The 22,591-nt window shown below is 48.6% G+C and overlaps 1 protein-coding gene and 2 pseudogenes across 2 annotated transcripts in view; all 3 read left to right on the top strand.

The window, feature by feature from the left end:
* Positions 1-7,570, top strand: part of LOC109439859 (di-N-acetylchitobiase pseudogene) — a 40,152-nt pseudogene extending 32,582 nt beyond the window's left edge.
* LOC148758872 (class I histocompatibility antigen, Gogo-B*0103 alpha chain-like) overlaps positions 1-22,591 on the top strand; it is a 74,425-nt gene that overhangs the window by 50,449 nt on the left and 1,385 nt on the right. The window lies entirely within an intron of this gene.
* Positions 20,189-22,463, top strand: LOC148758873 (class I histocompatibility antigen, Gogo-B*0103 alpha chain-like; annotated as a pseudogene). The gene is made up of 3 exons (XR_016020358.1): positions 20,189-20,623; positions 20,937-21,221; positions 21,456-22,463. The product of XR_016020358.1 is annotated as a class I histocompatibility antigen, Gogo-B*0103 alpha chain-like (transcript).

The raw sequence follows: 22,591 nt of genomic DNA, 5'->3' as shown, positions 1-22,591 counted from the left end.
TATAGTCCTCTTTACCATTATGAAATGTCCATCTTTGTCTCTTGTTACTTTTTTATCCTGAAGTCTGTTTCATCTATAAGTATGGGTATGCCTGCTATTCTCTGAATAACATTTGCTTGGACTGTCAATTTCCACCCTTTCATTTTGAGTCTATATTTATGAATTTGTCCTTAAAGGCGAGGGAAGTAAAAGCTAAAATAAATGAATGGAACTATATCAAACTAAAAAGCTTTTGCACAGCAAAAGAAACCATTATTGACAAAATAAAGAGGCAACCAACCAAATGACAGAAGATATTTGCAAACAACGCCTCCGATAAGGGGCTAATATCCAAAATATATAAGGAACTCATACAACTCAGCAAAAGCAAAGCCAAACAAACAATCCAATTAAGAAATAAGCAGGGGCCCTGAATAGACATTCCTCCAAAGAGGACATACAGATGGCGAATAGACGTATGAAAAATACTCAATATCACTAATCATCAGAGAAAAGCAAATAAAAACCACAATGAGATATCACCTCACCACAGTCAGAATGTCTATCATCAACAAGACAAATAGTAACAAGTGTTGGAGAGGCTGTGGAGATAAAGGAACCCTCATACACTGTTGGTGGGAATGCAGACTGGTGCAGCCGCTATGGAAGGCAGTGTGGAGTTTCCTCAAAAAATTACGAATAGAATTACCATATGACCCAGCAATCCCTCTCCTGGGTATCTACCAAAAAAATCTGAAAACATTTATCCATAAAGACACGTGTGCTCCAATGTTCATTGCAGCTTTATTTACGGTGGCCAAGACATGGAAACAACCAAAATCTCCTTCAATAGATGAATGGATAAAGAAGTTGTGGTATATATACACAATGGAATACTATTCGGTGGTAAGAAAAGATGATATAGGAACATTTGTGACAACGTGGATGGATCTTGAGAGTATAATGCTAAGCGAAATAAGTCAGACAGAAAAAGCGGAGAACCATATGATTTCACTGATATGTGGTATATAAACCAAAAACAACAAAAGAACAAGACAATCAAATGAGAAACAAAAACTCATAGACACAGACAATAGTTTAGTGGTTACCAGAGGGAAAGGGGGTTGGGGGTGGGAGATGAGGGTAAGGGGGATCAAATATATGGTGATAGAAGGAGAACTGACTCTGGGTGGTGAACACACAATGGGATATCACCTCACCCCAGTCAGAATGGCTATCATCAACAAGAGAAATTGTAACAAGTGTTGGAGAGGCTGTGCAGGCAAAGGAACCCTCATACACTGTTGGTGGGAATGCAGACTGGTGCAGCTGCTATGGAGGGCAGTGTGGAGTTTCCTCAAAAAATTACGAATAGAATTACCATATGACCCAGCAATTACTCTCCTGGGTATCTACCCCAAAAACCTGAAAACATTTATCCAAAAGATATATGTGCTTCTTCAATGTTCACTGCAGCTTTATTTACGGTGGCCAAGTCATGGAAACAATCAAAATGTCCTTCGATAGGTTATTGGATAAAGAAGATGTGGTATATATATGCAATGGAATACTACTCTGACATAAGAAAAGATGAAATAGTGTCATTTGCGACAACATAGATGGATCTTGAGATTATTATGGTAAGTGAAATAAGTCAGACAGAAAACATAGAACCATATGATTTCACTGATATGTGGTATGTAAAACTGAAAACAACAAAGGATCAAGACAAATATAGAAACGAAAATTCATAAACACAGACAATAGTTTAGTGGTTACCAGAGGGTGAGGGGGGAGGAGGGTGGTAGATGAGGGTAAACAGGATCAAATATATGGTGATGGAAGGAGACTGACTCTGGGTGGTGAACACACAATGTGATATATAGATGATGTATTGCAGAATTGTACACCTGATACCTATGTAACTTTACTAACCATTGTCGCCCCAATAAACTTTAATTTAAAAAAATTATATTTATAAGCTCACACCAACCAAAAAAAAAGAACATAGCTATCAATAATTAATATAAATGTAAATGCATGAGATGCTTCAATCAAAAGACATAGGGTGGCTGAATGGATTTTCAAAAAACAGGCCCCATACATATGATACCTACAAGAGATTCACTTCAGATCTAAAGGACACATAGACTGAAAATGAAGGGATAAAAAAAGATATTTCAGGCAAAAGGAATCAAAAACCAAGTTGGGGTAGCAGAATTTATAGTAGACAAAATAGACTTTAAAATAAGATTATAAAAAGAGACAAACAAGGGCATTATACAAGATCTGACAATTGAGTTCGTAAACGTTTAGCATCGATGTTGGTAAGCGTTTTTGATACCAGAGGAATTATTCATTATGAGTTTGTACCACCTGGACAAACAGTTAACCAAGTTGACTATTTGGAAGTGCTGAAAAGACGGCATGAAAAAGGTAGACGATCTGAACTTTTCTCCAACAATTCACGGCTCTTGCATCACGACAATGCATCAGCTCACAGGGCACTGTCTGTGAGGGAGTTTTTAGCCAGTAAACAAATAACTGTATTGGAACACCCTCCTACTCACCTGATCTGGCCCCCAGTGACTTCTTTATTCATCAGAAGATAAAGGAAGTACTGAAAGGAAGACATTTTGATGACATTCAGGACATCAAGGGTAATACGACGACAGCTCTGATGGCCATTCCAGAAATATTTAAAAACCCACACATGTGCCTGTTTCCCAGGCCTGGGGTCCACCCCGTAGCACATCAATTCCAACAATCCTTAAGCCCACTGGGGTCCCAGTTTATTGATCCTACTATCTATTCACTGTCCCTCACCCCTTGATGTCCCCTCCTCCCTCTTCACTCATTTGATATTCCATGATAAGTAATTTCAATCCCTCCCTTGTCTGTCACTTGATTTGTCAGCCTAGTTTGGAAAAGTGACACAGCTGGTGAATTTGACCTCTGTCCACCCTGCACCTGCCCCCGTGCAGCTTCAGGAGGCTGGAGAACAACTCACAGCCACACTGACCACTGTCACCTCAGTGTCATGACCCAAACCACAGGGGAGCCCACACGGCTCCCAGCCATCACCCTGTCCTTGCACGTTCACTCGGTCTGCTCCCATCCTGGCTGCCCTTACACACCTCTCTGCTCACCATCCAGCCCCCTTCCCATTCTCATTACTGCTGATGGCCTTGTTTCCTACCTCACTGAGAACGCTGAGCTCGTTAGAAGGCACCTTTACAGATTTCCACCACCGTCCACTTGCAGACCTTTGTCACAGGTTCACTGTCCCTGCTGCCGGCCAGAGCCAGTCCCCCTGCTGGTGCCCTAGACCTCGTCCCTTCTCGTCTCCTTAAAGTGTTGCTCTAGCGATTCTTCCCTTTTTCTCGTCTGTCATCTCCCCTCCACTAGTCACTGTGGCAGTCACGAGAGTGCACGTCCCAGGCCCTCAGCGAGAGGGAGGATCATTGACTGATGTCCTCAGTGCTGTGCTCTCAGATCTGTTGGCACGTTTGCTCTGAGTCTGTGCTTCCCACAGGCTCCTCCCCATCAGAGACTGAGAATAGCAGGAAACTAGGGCAGGACCCTGGCTCCTCTGAAGGCTGGCTGAGGCTCCAGGGGCCCTGACACCTCACTGACGTGTCCTTACTCTGCCCTGGCTCTAGGATGCCTCAGCCCACTTTTCTCCTCTCTCCTTCACTTGCATTCAGATGCGATGGCTCTCCCAGCCTTTTCCTTCTCCCTCCCTATTTTCTCTCACAGGTGTTTCCTCTGATAACATCCTGCACATTTAATACTGTGTTGGTGTCTGCTCCTCAGGGACCCTCACTAACACAAGTGGTGTCAGGAGTGGCCCAAGAACACAGGCAAAAGCGGAATTTGGGACTAGCGCACCCACTGCCTGCAGACCAAGTGGAGGCTGTCCAGATCGGTAGGTGGGGCACCGGGTGGCAGCTGAACTGCTGGACGTCACTCCTGGTGACCTGAGAAAATGTCCTGGTTTGGGGGGGGGCTCTGGCAAGTGTGAGGACAAAAGCCCTTGAAAAACACTTGGTGGGAGTGGGGGGCCTACAGAGACAGTGGAGGTGACTGATTACTGCACGTTGTGTGGATGCCCCAGCCCTAGAGAAGGATCATGGGAATCTGAGGCGTTAACAGCGTCACAGGCTGGTGTGAGAGCCTCGGCAGTGGCTCACAGACAGGCATTTATCTCACGTACAGGACAGCAGGTGGAGATGGGTGGCAGCTGAAGATGTACCTGTGAGGGTCGCAGAACCCTACAGAGATGGTTGGACACTCAGCCAAGACAGACTTGTTACGTGAAAATCAGGGCCCTGGTGGGAGGGATGCTTTCTGGACCCACTGGGCATACAGAGGGGCTTCCCCTTCTCTAGTAACTGTTAGCCCTCCCACTGTGCTGGGGGATGCTGTAGAAGCCCCCATGATGCAATGGGGAACTCGGCAAGAACCAGCCAGCACGTATCTGTAGCAGCCCATGGAGCACCTCTGGGGTGGGATTTTAGGGTTTTGATCAAGTAGCCAGAACGTCAGGCTGGAGAAACACAAATTCATTGGCTTAGAGGCACTTTCTCAGCCCATGGGTTTATCAGGGACCCAGGATGTGGGCAGACTTACTGTTGGGTGACTCTTCACAGCCTGGAAACAGTGATGTCCAACTCTCAATGAAGGAGACGTGACTGAGTCGCCCTGGCAGATGGCAGAGGACGGACAAACAGGCTGAAGGGATGGGGATTTCCTTGTGTGAGGCCAGAGACCCAGCAGAGAATTATATTCCACAGGAGAACCCAGAGGGCACACCAGTCACCAAAGCCATCAGGAGAGGGCCCTGCGTCACTAAGGTTGGGGACATTGTGTCCTCTGCAGACTGGGATGACAGTGAAAGGAGATCCCAGTCAGCTCATTAGTTTCATGGGGAGGGTATGGCCCTGAAGAGAGAGGCCAAATGGTGGCAGTTACCAGCAACAGCCAGAGGCCACAGTGACCATAACAACCCCAGAGCAGCAACGGAGAGGGAGCCTGACCCGCGGGAGTGGTGACGGAGGCTGATGGAGTGGTGTCCCTGGGTCGGAACAGGGGTGTCTCAGTCCTCATCGGCTGCTGTAACACGTACCATAACCTGGGTGACTTATAAACAACAGAAACTTACTTCTCACAGTTCTCGCATCAAGGTCAGGTGCTGGCAGGTTCCATGTGTGGTGAGAGCGGAGGCGCCTCCTAGCGGTGTCCTCAAGTGGTGGGGGAGCGAGGGGTCTCTCAGTCTCTTTTATAGGAGCACTAACCCCACTCCTGAGGGCCCCACCCTCCCAAAGGCCCCACCTCCTAATATTACCACCTTGGGGGAAGGATTCCAACATGTGAATTATGGGGGGACACAAACATTCAGACCATAGCAGATGGATGGTCATCAAGTGAGCTGCTTAGTATCTAGAATAGAAAAGCAAGACTGAGGAGCAGCAGACTGAGGGGTTTTAGCCCAATAAAGAGTCATGATCCCTTGCTCAGTACCCAGACCTGAGCCAATTTTCAGATTCAGAGCCCACTGACTGAAGAGGTGTCCAAACCCCCAGGAGGAAGGACCCTGGAACACCGTGGTAAGGAGGGGACAGTCCCCTCATCCATCTGCAAAGGCACCTCAGCCGTTTACTCAGGTGGCTGGACACTGGGGACAGAGAAACGACCAGACTGTGGAGCAGTATTGCACACAGGGTGTGTGTTGCCATCGGTTCCCGGATTCCCACAGCATCACCACGTCCCCTATGACAGTGGGGCCTACAGGTGCCAGGTCACAGGTGGAGTCCTGGACAAGCCTGGGTCTCACTGTGACCACTGGGTCCATTACCATCTGGGGTTGTTGCCCCATTTCCCAAGTACTGATGACCACTGATGCACTTGGCGGTTGGAGGAACCCTCACACGGGGTCCCTGTCTGTGGAGCAGGGTCTCTCATTGTGCTGAAGGGCAGACGGAAAACTCTGAAACTGCCCCATCCGGGCCAGGTCAGAAACGACACTGTGCCCCAGGGGCGGTGCTGTGGAGGGTTTGGCAGGTGCTGTAGGGTGAGCACCACCAGTAGAGACCTGAGGGAAGCATGGGCCGTGTTGGCGTTGACTATTATCTCCATTAACCCAGGAAACTGTCCCTGCAGGAACCTGACGGGGTCTAAAGAAGGCGGGAGATTACCTCAGACCTGAGCAGGTACAGCCCTGATGGCAGCTGCACGCTGGATGCGCTACCACTGCTGGGGCGGAGTGATAAGGCCGCAGGCACACGGCATGTGGGTGGGACTGTGAGAGTGAGCTCCTTTTATTCCCGTCAGAAAGTGGAGGAGAAATGATTAGCACGTGGAAGGAACAATATTTATTTACATTTGCCTCAGGGCGATTTGACCTCCCTACCCTCTGTGATACAGTCTGAAGAGATGGGGCCTCCTGCACACCCCATACTCGTGACAGGTGACCCTTGAACAGCCCTTGGGTTAGGGGCAGCGGCCACCTGTGCAGTCAAAAATCTGCACATAACTGAAGTTGGTCCTTCCCCACGCAGATTCCCAACTGCCAGTTGGTCCTTGAACATATCAGTTTTGAATTAAGTGGGTTAATAGAACTGTACGGGTCAACTGAAAACAATCTTCTTACAGGGGGACCCACGCAGTTCAAACCCCCGTTGCTCAAGTGTCAACTGTAGCTCACATCACTGACAACATCATGCAGATTGGGATGTGTGAGCAAGAGGTGGACAGGGCGCCTTGGCAACACGGGCACTGCAGAGGTGGAATTGAACCTTGCAGAGACGCAGGGAGTGGCCGCCTCAGTTCAGGCCTAGAGGTCCAGAGGGGAGGGCCATGCAGCCATATCCCCTCTACAGGAAGACACACTGCTGCATCCTGCCTCCCTCGCTGCAGAGAAGGAAGCACGCTGCCTGGTCGGCCCTGTGGGTTCTCACACACACATTCCACACCTGGTACATTGTTGGGCCCACACTCTGGGTGACATAGAAGGATGCCAGCTTTGAGTGGGACCTGGACCTGGAAGGGCACTGCAGCAGCTCCAGGCCCTGGTGCATCACCACCATCCAGCAGCCCCCATGCTGTTCGAGGTATCAGTGGTGGGAGGGGATGCAGCGTGGGGCTGAACCAGGCCCAGTAGGAGAAGCACAGTGCTGGCCCCTGGGCTCTGGAGGAAGGCCATGCCATCCACAGCGGAGACAGACACCTTTGGGAAGGAACTCTGGGTGTGTTACTGGGCCTGATAAGACAGAATGCTGACCTTGGACACCAAGCAGCCATGGGATTACAAACGTCCACAGGACTCGGGGTCTGCATAACCCAGTAAGTCATACATTGGACAAGCCCAGCAGTTCATCGTGAGGTGGAAATGGTCCATCTGTGGCTAAGCCTGAGTCACATGCTAACACCCACCAGACAGCATCCCCCTGAAGAGGCCCTGAACAGCCAGGCAGACAAACTGACCTCAGCCAGCCTTCATCACTGGTCAGTCCAGGACCAGGAAGACGGGCACATGGATGGAGTGACCACGATGGAAGAGCTGGGGCTACATCCGGCCCAGCAGCATTGACTCCCACGTACTAAGGCTGTCCCAGCTGCTGCCACCTCAGAATGTCCAAGTGTCAGCATTTGTCCAATACTAGGCCCTTATTTGGTCCTATTTATGTAGGTGACCCACTAGCCACCAAGTGACAAGCTGACTACAGTGAGCCCTTCCATCCTGGAGGGTCATCCCCACAGGGACAGACACCTATGCCATGTGTGGGTTTTCCTTTCCTGTCCCCAGAACATCAGCGGCACCACCACCTGGGGCTTCAAAACCCCTGACCTAGTCTTGGAACAGCTCTCGGCACAGCATCCGACCGGGGACCCACTTGACAAGAAGGAGGTGCAAGCCGGGCATGACCGTGGGGTCCACTGGTCATGTCACATCTGCACCACCCAGGGCTGCTGGCCACACAGAACGCTGGGCAGACCTCCTGAAGGTGCCAGTGAAGTGCCAGCCTTGAGGACACGCCCTGAAGGGAGGGGGTGACATCTTCCAGGATGCACTATAATTACTGAATCAGAGACTTCTGTGGTGCAGAGTTCTCAGCAGGAAGAGAAGGTGGATCCAGGACCAGGGGGTGGAAGCAGGTGTGGCTCTGGTCACCATCACTTAGAGTCACCCCCTGGAGGATGTGGCACTTCCTGTCTCTACAACTCTGGGCTCTCAAGGGCAGGAGATCCAGGTTCCGAAAGAGGGGGCCACTCTTACAAGGGGACACAACAAAGGTCCCATTGTACTATACACTATGTTTGTCACGAGGGAAGTGTGGACACTACCTACCTAGAGACCAGCATGTGAGAAGACAAGTCCCCTCTTCTTGAGCCAGGAGTAATGGACCCTGATCCATAGGAAGGGATGGAGCTGCTGTTACATAACGAGGGCAGGGAGAATACGTGGGGATCTGGGTAATACCCTGTAGTTTCCTCTCGTTCCCTGTAACTGTGAAGGGACATGTATAGCAAAGGAGTCTGAGAAGGCTTTGAGTTCCAAGGGCGTAGGCCCCTCAGGCAGGAAGGTTTGGGTCACATCCCCCAGGTAAGCCACCAGGGTCCCCACTCCTGTGCTCTGAAATCCATGGCAGCATTTGTGCAGAGGCCCTGCGGCCCGGGGCTGTTCCCAGACAATGATGGGTCACAGGAGGGACACTGAGTCAGGCCATTCCTGGGACACAGGGGCTCCTCTGATGGCCAGTGTGGCTCGAGCACTCTCCTAGGGCCTGGCTCCACTTCTCTTAGATTGCCCGGCAGGGACCTGAGATACGGCTGACGAACCTTCTCCCCTGACCATCAGACTGGCGTCCCCGTCTGCTGGCTCACCCAGCATTTTCTGGCTCCTTCTCCATAGTCTCCGACGTGTTTCTCCTGATAACACACTGCTGAGTTTAATCCCATCTTGCGATCTGCTTCTTGGAGCACCTTGAGTAACAAAATAATTTTTATCAGTATACCAATGACCTATTGCTTATTCCACTTTGTAAAATCCTTCTCTTCTCCCAACTTCTCTCACCAGTATCTGCTTCATTTTGCTTGTCTTTGCATTATCTCTTAGAAGTAACAGATGTTTATTGTTTTAAGCCACTAAATTTTGGGGTAGTTTGTTGCACAGGAATAGATAACTAATGAAGCTCTTCTAAGTTTGTGTTAGTCTACATCCCTATTTCCTTGCACTTTGAAAATGTTATCTGCACTCTCTGTGTCCAATTCCTCTCTGCCTGTTCTCTCTTTTATTCTCTTTTGTGTTTTCTCCTTTCTTCCTTCTTTCTTTCCCTCCTTCCTTTATTCTCATTAGCAGATATCTCAGACATGCAAAATAATACTATGTGGTTATGCTATGATAAATATGAACTGGAATTTTAAAATGATTAATCATAGCGCTGGGAGGACTGTGGGTGGAGCTGGGCCCGTTGTTAACTCTCTAGTCCTGACTTCCTGTTAAACTCTGTGGTAACTTCCGGGGTGGGGGAAGAAATGCTGACAAATAGAGAAGCCATCTTGGAACCAGGTGGTTTTTACAGGTGGGTGGCTAGTTGAAACACCAGTCGGCAAGTGTGTGTTTGCACACACTCCTCGATGGCTTTGTTGCTTTTTCTTTTCCCGAATAAACTACTCTTTTGGTGCACTACCTGGAGAATTATTTGGCCAGTTGACATTTGTGGTGGCCCGTCCGGGAACCAGAGAAGAACGGATCTCTGATGGCCTAACCGGTGAGCGAACCAAATAGGCGCCTACTGAGCCGTTTTGGCTCCATGCTGTGGTCCTCGGCTGAGGGGTTGCGGTCAAGTTCCTCTCCTGAATCTGAGCCAGCGGGTTTTTGTGTCTGGCGCTCTCCAGGCTTTATTCGGGAATTATTTTTAGAAATATATATATATATTTTTTTTTTTTGCTTGTTGCTGTGTGAATGCATTAAAGGCCTATTTGTCTATGTTGTCTGGGTACTCGTTGTGGCACATCAGCTTGAATTCTTTGGAAAAACAAACTGTACTTTGAGACAAAGAATGACCTTCACCTAAAGTCCTTTTGAGGATAAAGGTTATTTCTACTGAAATTGTTCAGTCTTTGTCGCGTCCAGCAAAACATGGCGGTGAAGGAACGAGAAAGGGCGGAGTTAGGTTAAGTTTTAAGAAAGAAAGAAACAGACTTAATGCAGTTGAATCTCAGAGGGCCTAGGGTCTCACAGTCGTGAGAGACTGGAGCGCAAAATCAGGCCAACTGGTGGCTTTAATTGATTATACAAGGAAGTAAAAATGATCTTATCTATGGTCTTAATCCGATTATCCCTGACTTATTTAAGGTATGTACCCTCCTGGGGATAAGCCTCTCTTGATAAAACTTTGTCATTGAGCTAAACAGGGAGAGCTGTTATTATTGCTCTCCTAATCCTCTCTCACAATCAGGTGAGAGAGAAAGCCAATGTCAGCAGTGGCTTCGTTTAAGCAGGAGGAAGGGGAGGCAATGCTCCTTCCCACATTTTCCATAGTCATTGGGGGTCCCCACACGGTTCTGCCTGTCTTAGGTTGTTCCTCACATGAGAAATCTTACCCGTCCTTGGCTGCAAACCATCTTTTGGGGACCGGACAGAGAGACGTGAGGTGTAAACATAAAGATGAAGCAAAGTCCCAAGAGGGAACCGTCTCACAGACTCTTCTTTCCCTAGGGAAAGGTACGAGGGGACAGTCGGCTAGACTGCTGCGTGACAACAAGTCTTGGCCGGTGTTAAAGTGTGCCATCTCATTGAGAAAGCAAGAAGTGTGCCACCCAGCTCAGCCTACAGCTTAACTGCCTGAGAGTTTGCTATTTCCCTGGAACTGGCTTTTAGCTTTCGGCCTGATTCTCAGTGATCAGACTGTTCCAGAGGGAGGCGGGCTGAAGACCTATGGGTTGCTTGAATTGTGAATTGGTTTGGGCCCGGTGCCAGCTCTGCCTGTAATTTGACTTCCCAGGATTTGGTTATCTGCCTGGAATTGGCTCTAGCCTTTGTTCTGATTCGAAGTGATCAGACTGTTCCAGAGCGAGAGTGAGGTGAGCTGAAGGGTGACCCGCAGGTTATTCAAGTAGAGAATTGTTTTTGGGCCCAATGTTAAAAATGGGATCTCTGATGTCCAAGCCTTCTAAAACTGTCCCTTCTCCCAGGACACTGGCCGAGTATATGTTTAAAACCTGAAGGGAATTTTCATGCATGTATTTAACTAAATGAACAGATCTGACTATGGATAATTATAAATATCAGTGGCCGCTTTGGGGAACTTTTGAGACTCCCAAATTTGAATTTTGAAAACTCAATTGGATAGCAACAGCATTGTAACTAAGAAAGAGGAAGGGAATACCTATTTGCAGTGGTATATGGAGGCCTCCGAACAAAACTATGGACTTCACTCGAGGTGAAGTACATATTGCCTCACCTGGTTTATATAAATAAACTAAATATATTTTTGGAATTTGCTGCGGGCCACGTAACAATGGATTGCAGACCGCAGCTGGCCCGCGGGCCGCAGTTTTGACACCCCTGCTTCAAAGCCTCTGCCCAAAATTAATCAATATCCTATAAGTCAGGAGGCCTTCCAAGGTATAAAGCGCATAACAGAAGATGACATAACTCAGGGTCTTATTATTCCTTGCACTAGTCCTTGTAACACTCCTATTCTACCTGTGAGAAAGCTAAAGGGACGAGGGTGGAGGTTTGTCCAGGACCTCCGAGCAGTAAACCACACCGTTATCCCTCGGCACTGTCCTTCCTGACCCTCATACGCTGCGGGCATCCATTCCAACTGGACGTAAATTCTTTACAGTAATTGATTTATGCAATGCATTCTTTAGCATCCCAGTTGATGAAGCTAGCCAATACCTTTTTGCTTTCACTTGGGAAGGAAAGCAATTTACCTGGACTGGGTGTTACTGACAGCCCTTATTTCTCACAGATTCTGAAGACTGATTTGGATGATATCATTTTCCCTAAAGTTTCCACTTTATTATAATATGTGGATGGTTTACTTCTTTGCTTTTCTCAGGTTTCTTCGCAGAATGATAGCATCCATTTGTTGACACTATTGGCCTTAAAGGGACACAAAGTCTCTAAAGAGAAACTACAATTTGCCCAAGCTCAGGTTCAATGCTTGGGACATCTGATATCAGAACAAGTTATGCACCTGGATCCAGACAGGCTTCATGGCGTTCTAAGTTTCCCAAGGCCCAAGACTAAGCACCAGTTGTGAGGTTTTCTTGGGCTAGTCTGCTGTTGCTGGAATTGGATCCCAGATCTCTATTTTATGGCAAAACCTCTGTATGTCCTATTAAGGAATGACAGTCCTGACCTAACTTCATGAAGGATGATGTGGCCTTCAAGGCACTGAAGGAGAGTTTAATAAACCCACCTTCCCTTGGACATCCCTACTACCAGATTCCCTTCTTCCTTTTTGTGCATGAAAAGGAAGGAATTGCCCTTGGGCTGCTCACTCAGAAACAAGGGAATCAATATAGACCCCTAGGATACTGGGCCCTGTGTCTTGTGGATACCCCCTTGCCTCCGAGCCATTGCTGCCACGGCCCTCCTGGTTAAGGCCACAGAGAAGATTGTTGTGGGATCCTTTCTAACTATTTTTGTGCCACTGCAGAAGAAGCTCTCCTGAATTCTCGTCACACACCATCTTTCAGTTAGTTATCATACTTCCTATGAAATCTTTCTGTTAACCACTTTCCATATAAACCTTTCACATTGTAATAACCTTAATCCAGTTACTTTTCTTTCTTCTGAGACTGAGGAAGCCTCTCGTGACCATCTGACATTAATTAACTGTTCACTTCCTGACTCCTCATGACGATTTGCAGAAAACTCCTCTGGGTAAAGCTGTTTTCTCATGGTTTACCTACCAATGGTTCGTACTTAAAAAACAACAATGGTGAGTACTGTAGTGGTTATGCTGTTATAACTCCTGAAATAATTGAGGCAGCACCTTTGCCTCTGGCCACTTCAGCACAACAGGCTGAGTTATATGCCCTCACTTGAGCTTGCACTTTAGCAAAGGGTAAAGCTGTCAACATCTATACTGACAGCAGATATGCCTTTGGGGTGGCCATGACTTCGGAATGCTATGGAAACAACGTGGTTTCCTTACCTCCAAAGGAGATAAAATTAAGAATGGCCCATATGTACAAAAATTATTGGATGCTATACTTCTACCTGATGCCTTAACCATTATTAAGATTCCAGGGCATTCTAAACTTGACTCCTTGGAAGCCAAAGGGAATCACCTGGCTGACATTTCTGCTAAAAATGCCGCCTTTAAAAGCATTAGTAAACAGTCAAACCTCTGTCATAGTCCAGAGAGAAGCTTGTCCAGCTTATAACTTAGAAAAACTGGCCAGAGAAGCCCAACAATCAGCTTCTGAAGAAAAACAAAACTGGAAATCCAACAATTGTTGGTTGAATAAGGAGAAGAGATTCTGTTCAGACCAAATAATAACCCAGTCCTACCAGAAATTCTAAAATTCTTACTCCTCACAACTGTTTATGCGTTGAACCATTGGTCAGCTGACAAAATGGTAGCTTTCATGCACCAATTTTGGTGGAGAAATATTAGTAAGGCTGCAAAAGTGCCCACCTCAGGTATCCCACCTGTGCAAAGTATAACTCAGGGAAGCCTATTCACACTGCCCCTGGACATTTTAAATTGCCAATGGACCACTTGAGTTCTGGCAACTAGACTTCATACAGCTTCCCCCATCTCATGGATGCAAGTATACTCTAGTCATGATATGTTTGTTTTCTCACTGGACTGAAGCTTTCCCTTGCAGACAAGCTAATGCACCTACAGTGGCTAAAGTACTGTTAGAAAAGATTATTCCCACTTGGGGAACTCCTCTTGAACTCCACAGTGATCGAGGAACCTATTTCACTGGTCAGGTGCTAAAGCAAGTCTGTGCTATTTAGCAAGTTCTGCAACATTTTCACTGCACTTACCATCCCCCGTCTTCAGGATTGGTTAAATGCACTAATGGTATTATTAAGACTCAGTTGGCAAAGTTTACAGAAACTCTTAAAATACCTTGGCCAAAAGCATTGCCATTAGTCCTTTTAAATCTCATGTCTACTCCTTTCGAGACTCCTAAACTCTCAGGATGCCCTGTCCATTTGCCCCCGCCTCTCTTGATCCACAGCTGGGGAAAGGAGACATACTTGAGTATTATAAAGGCTTAATTGATTCCATCGAGAATAATTATGCTTTAGTCAAACAATCGTTTCACCATGTCCTCCAGGGAAATGAAAAACTAAAAATTCATGTTTTACAACGTGGAGATTTTGTTTATTGGGAAAGACACCTCAAAAAGGATTCCCTCCAGCCATGCTGGATGGCCCTTATCAGGTATTGTTGACCAATGTGCTGCCAAACTGCAGGGAGTAGCCTCTTGGATACATGTGTCACACCTCAAGAAGGCACCAAACCCTGACTGGAAAAGCACACAGTCCGGTCACCTGAAACTAAAGCTGTCAAAATTTAAAGCAGGTGACCTCTAAGAAGCTTGAGTTCCTGGTCTATGCCTGCCACATAAGCTAGGTTGCTTTGTTCTAATTCTACCTTTAACTTTGCTCTATTTAAGCTCTGCTTCTGATGCCGGTCGACACTGGACGCAAGCTGTTTCCCGATCCATGCACTCTTCCCCATGATGGAAGAGATGACACCCAGACGAAGCCCTTCTGACATTGAGGGGAAAAAGGTTGGACACTGGAAAACCTGAAACTAGAAGACCTGACTGTTGATAAATGATCTTTTAGAGAAAAGATCTTGATCAAGAGGGGGGAATGATAAAAGTGAACTGGCGTCTGAAGATGACTAACCATAGAGCTGGAAGGACTATGGGTGGAGCTGCGCCCCTTGTTAACTCTCTGGTCCTGACTTCCTGATAAACTTTGTGGTAACTTCCGGGGGAGGGATGCTAATAAGGACGCCACCTTGGAATCGAGGCTTTTTTTGCACCTGGGCAGCCGGTTGGAACACTGGCCAGCAAATGTGCGTTCACACACTCCTTAGTGGCTTTGTTTCTTTTTCTTTTACCCAATAAATCGCTCTTTTGGTGGACTACCTGGAGAATTATTTGTCTAGATGACAGCTAAAGGAAGCATTATCTGGGTGCATATGTTAAACGTATAATGACACTATATGGAATAAAAGGAAAGGAAAGGAAGTAATTAATAGTCTGAATAGAAAATGTCTGGGTGATTCCACAACCAAGAAACTGAACTCCAACTCTTAATTCCTCTACTTAAGCTGAGTTTGGTTTATTTTCAGAACAGACACATCAGCAACATGAAGCCTTACACACTCCTGGTAAAAGTTTAAACTGGAACAAGCACTTCAGAAACCAAATGCACATCATCTTACCTCCTGTGCTTAAAGCTCACACCCCTGTACCCAGCCTTCCCTCCTGACCGTCCTCTCCGGGGAATTCCTTGCCTTGTGCCCAGGAGACAAGCACACTCATGTTTACAGCAACTGGGACAACCACTTATGCATCAGCCGGGAAACAGAGGAAGTGTGGTGTCAGCATGAAATGTAAGACGTCAGCAGTGAAAACAAATGAAGGACAGCCTCACACATGGGGGTAACTCCCTGCGTAATGCTGAGTCTCAGAAGGGTCCATGCAGTGAGTTCACTGGACAGGAAGTTCAAAAACGGGCAAAAGTAAATAATATTTGGTTTGGGGATATATACACTTATTGTAAAACCTTTAGAGAATCTCCAGGGAATAGTAAACACAAGATTCAAGATAGAGGGTCCATTTGAAGGACAGGATTGGGGATGCGGCCACAGAGGCTTCTTCACAGGTTCCGTTTCTGACACCAGTAGTGTGTGCCCAGGTATTTACTTGATCATAATTCCTAAACTGACATTTCTCAAACTGTGACTTATGAAGCATTCTTGATTAATTTTTAAATAAGGAAATAGAAAAGGAAATACCAGTTTATTGCAATGATCCTTAGAAAGAACCACCCACCTTGGAACAATCTACAGCCAATTGTTATGAGCCATGTCAGAGAGACGGCCGGGGTGTCACAGGAAACAGCTTTGGCTAGAAATGAGTCATGTGATCACTGGCATCTCTATAGATTTTCTGGGATACAATGTTCAGTGTGACCTGCAAGGTGATTCTATCTGCAAAAGATTTGGTGTGTTACATTTAACCTCACATACAACTGAATTAACTACTTTTACAGAATGGAAATGCACATTGTTGATAAATGTGAGTTAAACTAGAAAACGCTAAAGTGGAAACCACTGATAGAATGGACAGTATGAATGGAAGATACAACAGAGCTGCTTTAAAACAAACTTCAGTGGCGCATATCAAGTGCATTTTAGAATCACGTTGGTGTCTAAATCACATCTACCAAATCTCAAAAACACAGTGAAAGATGTGACATTTATTCTAGGATGCCAACAAGACAGCCAGTTTTGGAACACTTTGTCCCTAAATTGGCATTAACCATCACAGCCCAATGTATCACACCAAAATTGTTGTCAGGACGCCAAGCTAAGTGTATAGACTGAGACAGGGGATTCACATTTCCCTAACATTTTAAAAAGTGACTTCGTTAGGCAAATATCTTTGAAGATGAGGTTGAGTAAGAAAATTGGCATTGTAGCCAATATTTCTGACATTCTTAATGAAATAAATGTGAAAATTCTAAGAAAAAGCAAAGACAGTTATTGTAAAGGCATTAATGTTGTGGCGCTCAGGCTTTAAACTGTGTGATCAGCTACTATATGTTCTCAACTTTGCTGCCAGTTATTGTAGGGAACTTTGTTATTAACGGCATCTGCAATAAAATCTTACAAATATTGTTGTATCTCCTTTCTCTGTCTCAAACTTTTAATCGCTACATTCTAAAAGTGAAATTTTAGGCATTAAAGAAATTAATCAGATAAAAGAAGCATTTGATTTATACAATCCTCAAACAATATTTAACTATAATTTTTATTTTTATATGTATGTAAATTCTGACACTCCTCCCTTCCAGAGGTGGAGTAATTCCTTCTGTCTTGAGTGTGGGCTGGACTTAATGACTCACTTCTCATCAGGCTGATGTAATTGTGTGTGACTCCGAGTCTAGGACATAAAACACTGCAGTTTCCATCTTGGCTTCCCTCTCCTCTCCTCTCCTCTCCTCTCCTCTCCTCTCCTCTCCTCTCCTCTCCTCTCCTCTCCTCTCCTCTCCTCTCCTCTCCTCTCCTCTCCTCTCCTCTCCTCTCCTCTCCTCTCCTCTCCTCTCCTCTCCTCTCCTCTCCTCTCCTCTCCTCTCCTCTCCTCTCCTCTCCTCTCCTCTCCTCTCCTCTCCTCTCCTCTCCTCTCCTCTCCTCTCCTCTCCTCTCCTCTCCTCTCCTCTCCTCTCCTCTCCTCTCCTCTCCTCTCCTCTCCTCTCCTCTCCTCTCCTCTCCTCTCCTCTCCTCTCCTCTCCTCTCCTCTCCTCTCCTCTCCTCTCCTCTCCTCTCCTCTCCTCTCCTCTCCTCTCCTCTCCTCTCCTCTCCTCTCCTCTCCTCTCCTCTCCTCTCCTCTCCTCTCCTCTCCTCTCCTCTCCTCTCCTCTCCTCTCCTCTCCTCTCCTCTCCTCTCCTCTCCTCTCCTCTCCTCTCCTCTCCTCTCCTCTCCTCTCCTCTCCTCTCCTCTCCTCTCCTCTCCTCTCCTCTCCTCTCCTCTCCTCTCCTCTCCTCTCCTCTCCTCTCCTCTCCTCTCCTCTCCTCTCCTCTCTCTCCACTGCTATAGGGGAAGCCAACTACCTAGACATTTGCTGCTTTATCCCAAAGTCCACACAGCAAAGAACTGAGGCCTCCTGGGACCATCCAGGAAGCAAATGAGGCCCCTTCCAACAGCCCTATGACTGAGCCGTGTTTCATGCGCGTCCTCCAGCCCCAGTCAAGCTTTCAGATGAGGCAGCCCTGACTGACAACTTGACTGCAACCTTGAGAAAGGCCCTGAGCCAGAAGCTTCAGGGAAACCTCTCCTGGATTCCTGACCCTGGGAAACTGTGGGAGATAATACACATTTGCTGTTTTGAGCTGCTGACTTTCGGGTAATTTGTTACTCTACAGTACATGAGAAATACAGCATCCAAAGAGGGAATGAATTATTGCACTTTTTCATTTGCTCTAAATTAATTATAAAATATTAAACATGTCATTTGTTTTTAAGATTTAAGAATTTCCTGGGCGAATAGACAGGATGCATTTTATTACCATTCACAACAATCTATTAACTTGAACTTCATTTCCAACTGTGACCCAAATAAACACAAACGGAACAGCAGGCCATCCTAGGCTGATTCTCTGATGGTCCCTAATAACTACCCTGACTATTCACCTTCCCCTCGTTATTTAATCAAACATTAATATAGGTGCTGGGAAGGGATTCTGCAGATGTAACTAAGGTCTCAAATCAGCTGACCTTAAGACACGGGGACTATCCATGGGGAATGTCCTAATCAGGTGAGGACTGACTGGGGTTTCCCCTTCCCCAAAGATTTCAAATGAGAGGCATTCAGTGTGTGAGGCCTTTTCTCTACTGGGGACATTGAAAATGGAGGGCCACATGGCAAAGACTGCTGGTGGACACTAGGGATTGGGGCAGCACCCCCCTCGCTGACAGTTGTCAAGGAAACAGGGACCTTAGACCTACAACTGGAAAAAACGGAATTCTGCTCACAGCTCTCTGTAAGCTGGGAGGAAGATCCTGAGCTCAGGATGAGCTCACAGCTTTGTGACACCCTGAGCAGAGATCCCATCCACACCGGGCCTGGATTTCTAAGGAACTGTGAGCAAATAAGTGGGTGTTGTTTTGAGCCACTAAGTTGTGGTAATTTCTTACGCAGCAATAGAAAACTAACACACAGGCTCAACTGTGCAACAAATAAGCACACAGCATTTTTCCACTGGAATGAATTTATAAACTGATATGCCCACTAGTTTGTAATAAAACATTTTCTAACTTTCTTTGTATTTTAAGTGATATAAATTTTCATTCATTCATTCAACAAATAATTTAATGCCCACTATCTATAAGGAATAGCTTCATATGCCTGGGATACAACTTTGACGTAAACAGCCCGAAGCCCCTGTGCTCATGTGCCTGACATTCTACAAGCTTCCCAAGTGAGACGGAGCCACTGGAGTGATTTTAGTGAAGAAATGACACAGCCTCACTGACATTAGCAGGATTGCCAGTCCCTGTGGGGAGAACAGTCCTTGGCTGGCAGGTGAGGGGGTGGCACTAGTGCCACAATCAGGAGTGAGAGGGTGGTGGGGACTAAGGGGGGAAGAGGGCCTGAGGGGTGAGAGACAGAGAAGGGCTGGAGAAGCAGGGGGAGGGAAAGAGGCAGAGGTAAAGAATCCTAAAGCAGTGGAACTCTCAGGTTGAAATATGTTGTGTTATAGATCTTTAGTAAATTATCTAGGACCTAGCGGGGTGCTCTGTGGAGCTGCCTAAAAACTAATCACCTCCTTACGCTAATCAGTTTAAAAATAATGTGTCCCAATAAAATATGCACACCGCTGAGATGTGAATTATTCATAAACATAGGCAACGCAGGAGCCCTGGTGAAGGGCATTTTAACTGCTTTGAACACTTGCAACTTTGAGGTTGTCCATGCTCCTTGTTGAAATGCACAGTAACAAACTGCTTTCAGTGCTTCTTTGTATTGAGGAGGCGGGGACTCAACAGACAAACTCAGGGCTGTGGAAGGAAGATCATTTTACAATAGAAACATCCGGAGTCACAGGTGTACCGTCTGGGAAAGTGAGACTTAGGAGCTTTGAGAGTCTGGCTGCAGCGCTGTTTACACACATTTCTGCACCAAGGGGGACAAATCACGGTTTTACAGATTAGCTTCCTGGTGATCAGGGGTTTCCAAGCTTGTTCCCACTGTGGTTAATAAACAACAAGGAGACTGGTCTCTATGAGAATCTCCAGCTGCTGTTTTCAGGCACAACTTCTCCGGGGTTAAAGAGAAAAGCCCTGTCCTTCCTCTATTCCCAGGGCGAGCTCACTCTGTGGCATCAAGTTCCCTGGGGGTGTTTCTTCCAGAAGAGTCCAGGGGGGGAGGTAAAGGGTGGGAGGCTGGGCGTCCATTTCAGGAAGAGGGATTCCGGAAAGAGAAGAAGAGGAAAAGGGGATGAACCCAGCTGGGTTTCCTCAGACAGCCCCTGGGCCAGGACTCAGGGTGACAGTGTGACACAGAGCGCTCGGAGCAGGAGGAGGGGTCAGGGCAGAGTCCCAGGTCCCCTGAGGGTGGAGCCTGGAGCGGGGAAGCTCAGTGTTGGGGAGTCCCCACCTCCCCGCGGTTTCACTTCTCCTTCTCACAACCTGTGTCGGGTCCTCCTGTATGGAAACTCGTGACGCGGCCCCAGTTCTCACTCCCATTGCGTGTCCGGTTCTAGAGAAGCCAATCAGTGTCACCGCCTTTCCGGTTATAAAGCCTCCATGGACCCGCCCGCTCGCAGATTGTACCCAGACCCCGGGGATGCGCATCATGGGCTCCGGAACCCTCCTCCTGCTGTTCTCGGGGACCCTGGCCCTGACGGTGACCCGGGCGGGTGAGTGCGGGGTCGGGAGGGAACGGTCTCCGCGGGGAGAAAGGGAGGGGACCTCCCGGTGGGGACGCAGGATCCCAGGGAAGATGTGTCCCCACCGCCGGGTCCAGACCACAGACCCCCGGCCCCGCCCCTCCCTGACCCCGTCCCGTGTCCCGCCCACTCCGGTCGCCCACTCGGGTCTCCAGTCCCCTCCCCTCTCCGTCCCTCCTTCTTCCGTCTCCCGGGACCCCTGCCCCCTCCGGTCCATCGCCCTCGGACCTGGACCGGCGCCGGGAGGAGGGTCGCCTGGGTCTCAGCCCCTCCCCGTCCCCAGGCTCCCACTCCCTGAGGTGTTTCGGAACCACCTGGTCCCGGCCCGGCCGTGGGGAGCCCCGCTTTATCGCCTTCCTCTACGTGGACGACACACAGTTGATGCGGTTCGACGGCAACGCAGCGAGTCCGAGGGTGCAGCCGCGGGCGGCGTGGATGGAGGAGCCGTGGCTGGAGCAGGAGCTGCCGGGGTTCTGGGACCGGGTGACAGGACGCGCCAAGTTCTTCCAACAGACCTTGCGAGCCGACCTGCAGAGCGCGCTGGAGAACTACAACCAGAGCTAGGCCGGTGAGCTACGCGGGCCCGGGTCCCGGTCACAACCCCCACCCCCACGGACCGGCCGGGGTCTCCCCGAGTCTCCGGATCCGAGCTTCACCCCGAGGCTGTGGGATCCGCCCGGCGCCTCCACCCGGGAAGAGCCCGCAGGGACTTTGATCCGGTTTCATTTCCAGTTCAGGCTCCATCACTGCGGGGTGGGGTGGGCGGGGTTAAAGGTAGGACCTGACCTTAGGGCGGGGTCAGGGTCTCACACCCTCCAGGTGACATACGGCTGCGAGATGGGACCCGACGGGCGCCTCCTCCGCGGGTACGTTCAGGAAGCCTACGATGGCGCCGACTACATCGCCCTGAACGAGGATCTACGCTCCTGGACCGCGGCGGACCCGGCGGCTGAGATCACCAAGAGGAAACGTGAGGTGGCACAGGTCGGAGAGTATCTGAGGGACTTCGTTAAGAGCAGGTGCGTGGACTGGCTCCGCAAATCCCTGGAGAAGGGGAAGGAGACGCTGCTGCGCGCAGGTGAGAGGGGCCGCAGGGCCTCCTACGAGGAGAGGAGGAAACGGGATCAACACCCGGACCCCCCTCCCCGACCCCGGGAGATGGAGTCCGCCTGGGTTTTCAGATCCCGTACCAGAGAGTGACCCGAAGGGCCCCCTTCTCTCAGGGACAGTTAGGGGTGCAGTCTCTCAGGGGATGGAGGGGGGACCATCTCAGAAATAACTGATCAGCGGTTCCCTGTGACTCTGGCAGCTGCTCTGGGAACCTGGGGGACTTTCTGCCTCAGGCCTTGTTCGCTGCCCTGCACACAGTGTGACTGAGCTGTAACCCCAGCTTTTCTGAGTCATGTGGCCTCCACCCAGCTCAGGACCACGAATCCCTTTTGTCTCCATCGGAGACCTATCTCTGCCCTGGGCTATCTCAGCCTGATTCTAGAACTTTCTAAAAAATACAGATTATCCCGGATGCCTATGTCGAGTCTGGTGTGTGGGTTTTGTGCTCCCTTCCCCCACCCAAGTTGTCCTGATGGTTCTCGGATGGTCACATGCCCACTGCTGGAGTGTCCCATGAGGGATGCAAAGTTCCTGCATTTTCTGACCCTTCTCCTCAGATCCCCCAAAGACACACGTGACCCACCACCGCACCTCTGACCATGACATCACCCTGAGGTGCTGGGCGCTGGGCTTCTACCCTGCGGAGATCACCCTGACCTGGCAGCGTGATGGGGAGGACCTGACCCAGGACACGGAGCTCGTGGAGACCAGGCCTGCGGGGGACGGGACCTTCCAGAAGTGGGCAGCCGTGGGGGTGCCTTCTGGAGAGGAGCAGAGATACACGTGCCATGTGCAGCACGAGGGGCTGCCCGAGCCCCTGACCCTGAG

The sequence above is a fragment of the Rhinolophus sinicus genome, chromosome 2, assembly GCF_057876585.1.
Source record: "Rhinolophus sinicus isolate RSI-liver-muscle chromosome 2, RSI-T2T, whole genome shotgun sequence".
NCBI lineage: Eukaryota > Metazoa > Chordata > Mammalia > Chiroptera > Rhinolophidae > Rhinolophus > Rhinolophus sinicus.
This window is presented reverse-complemented; position numbering and strand designations above follow the sequence as displayed.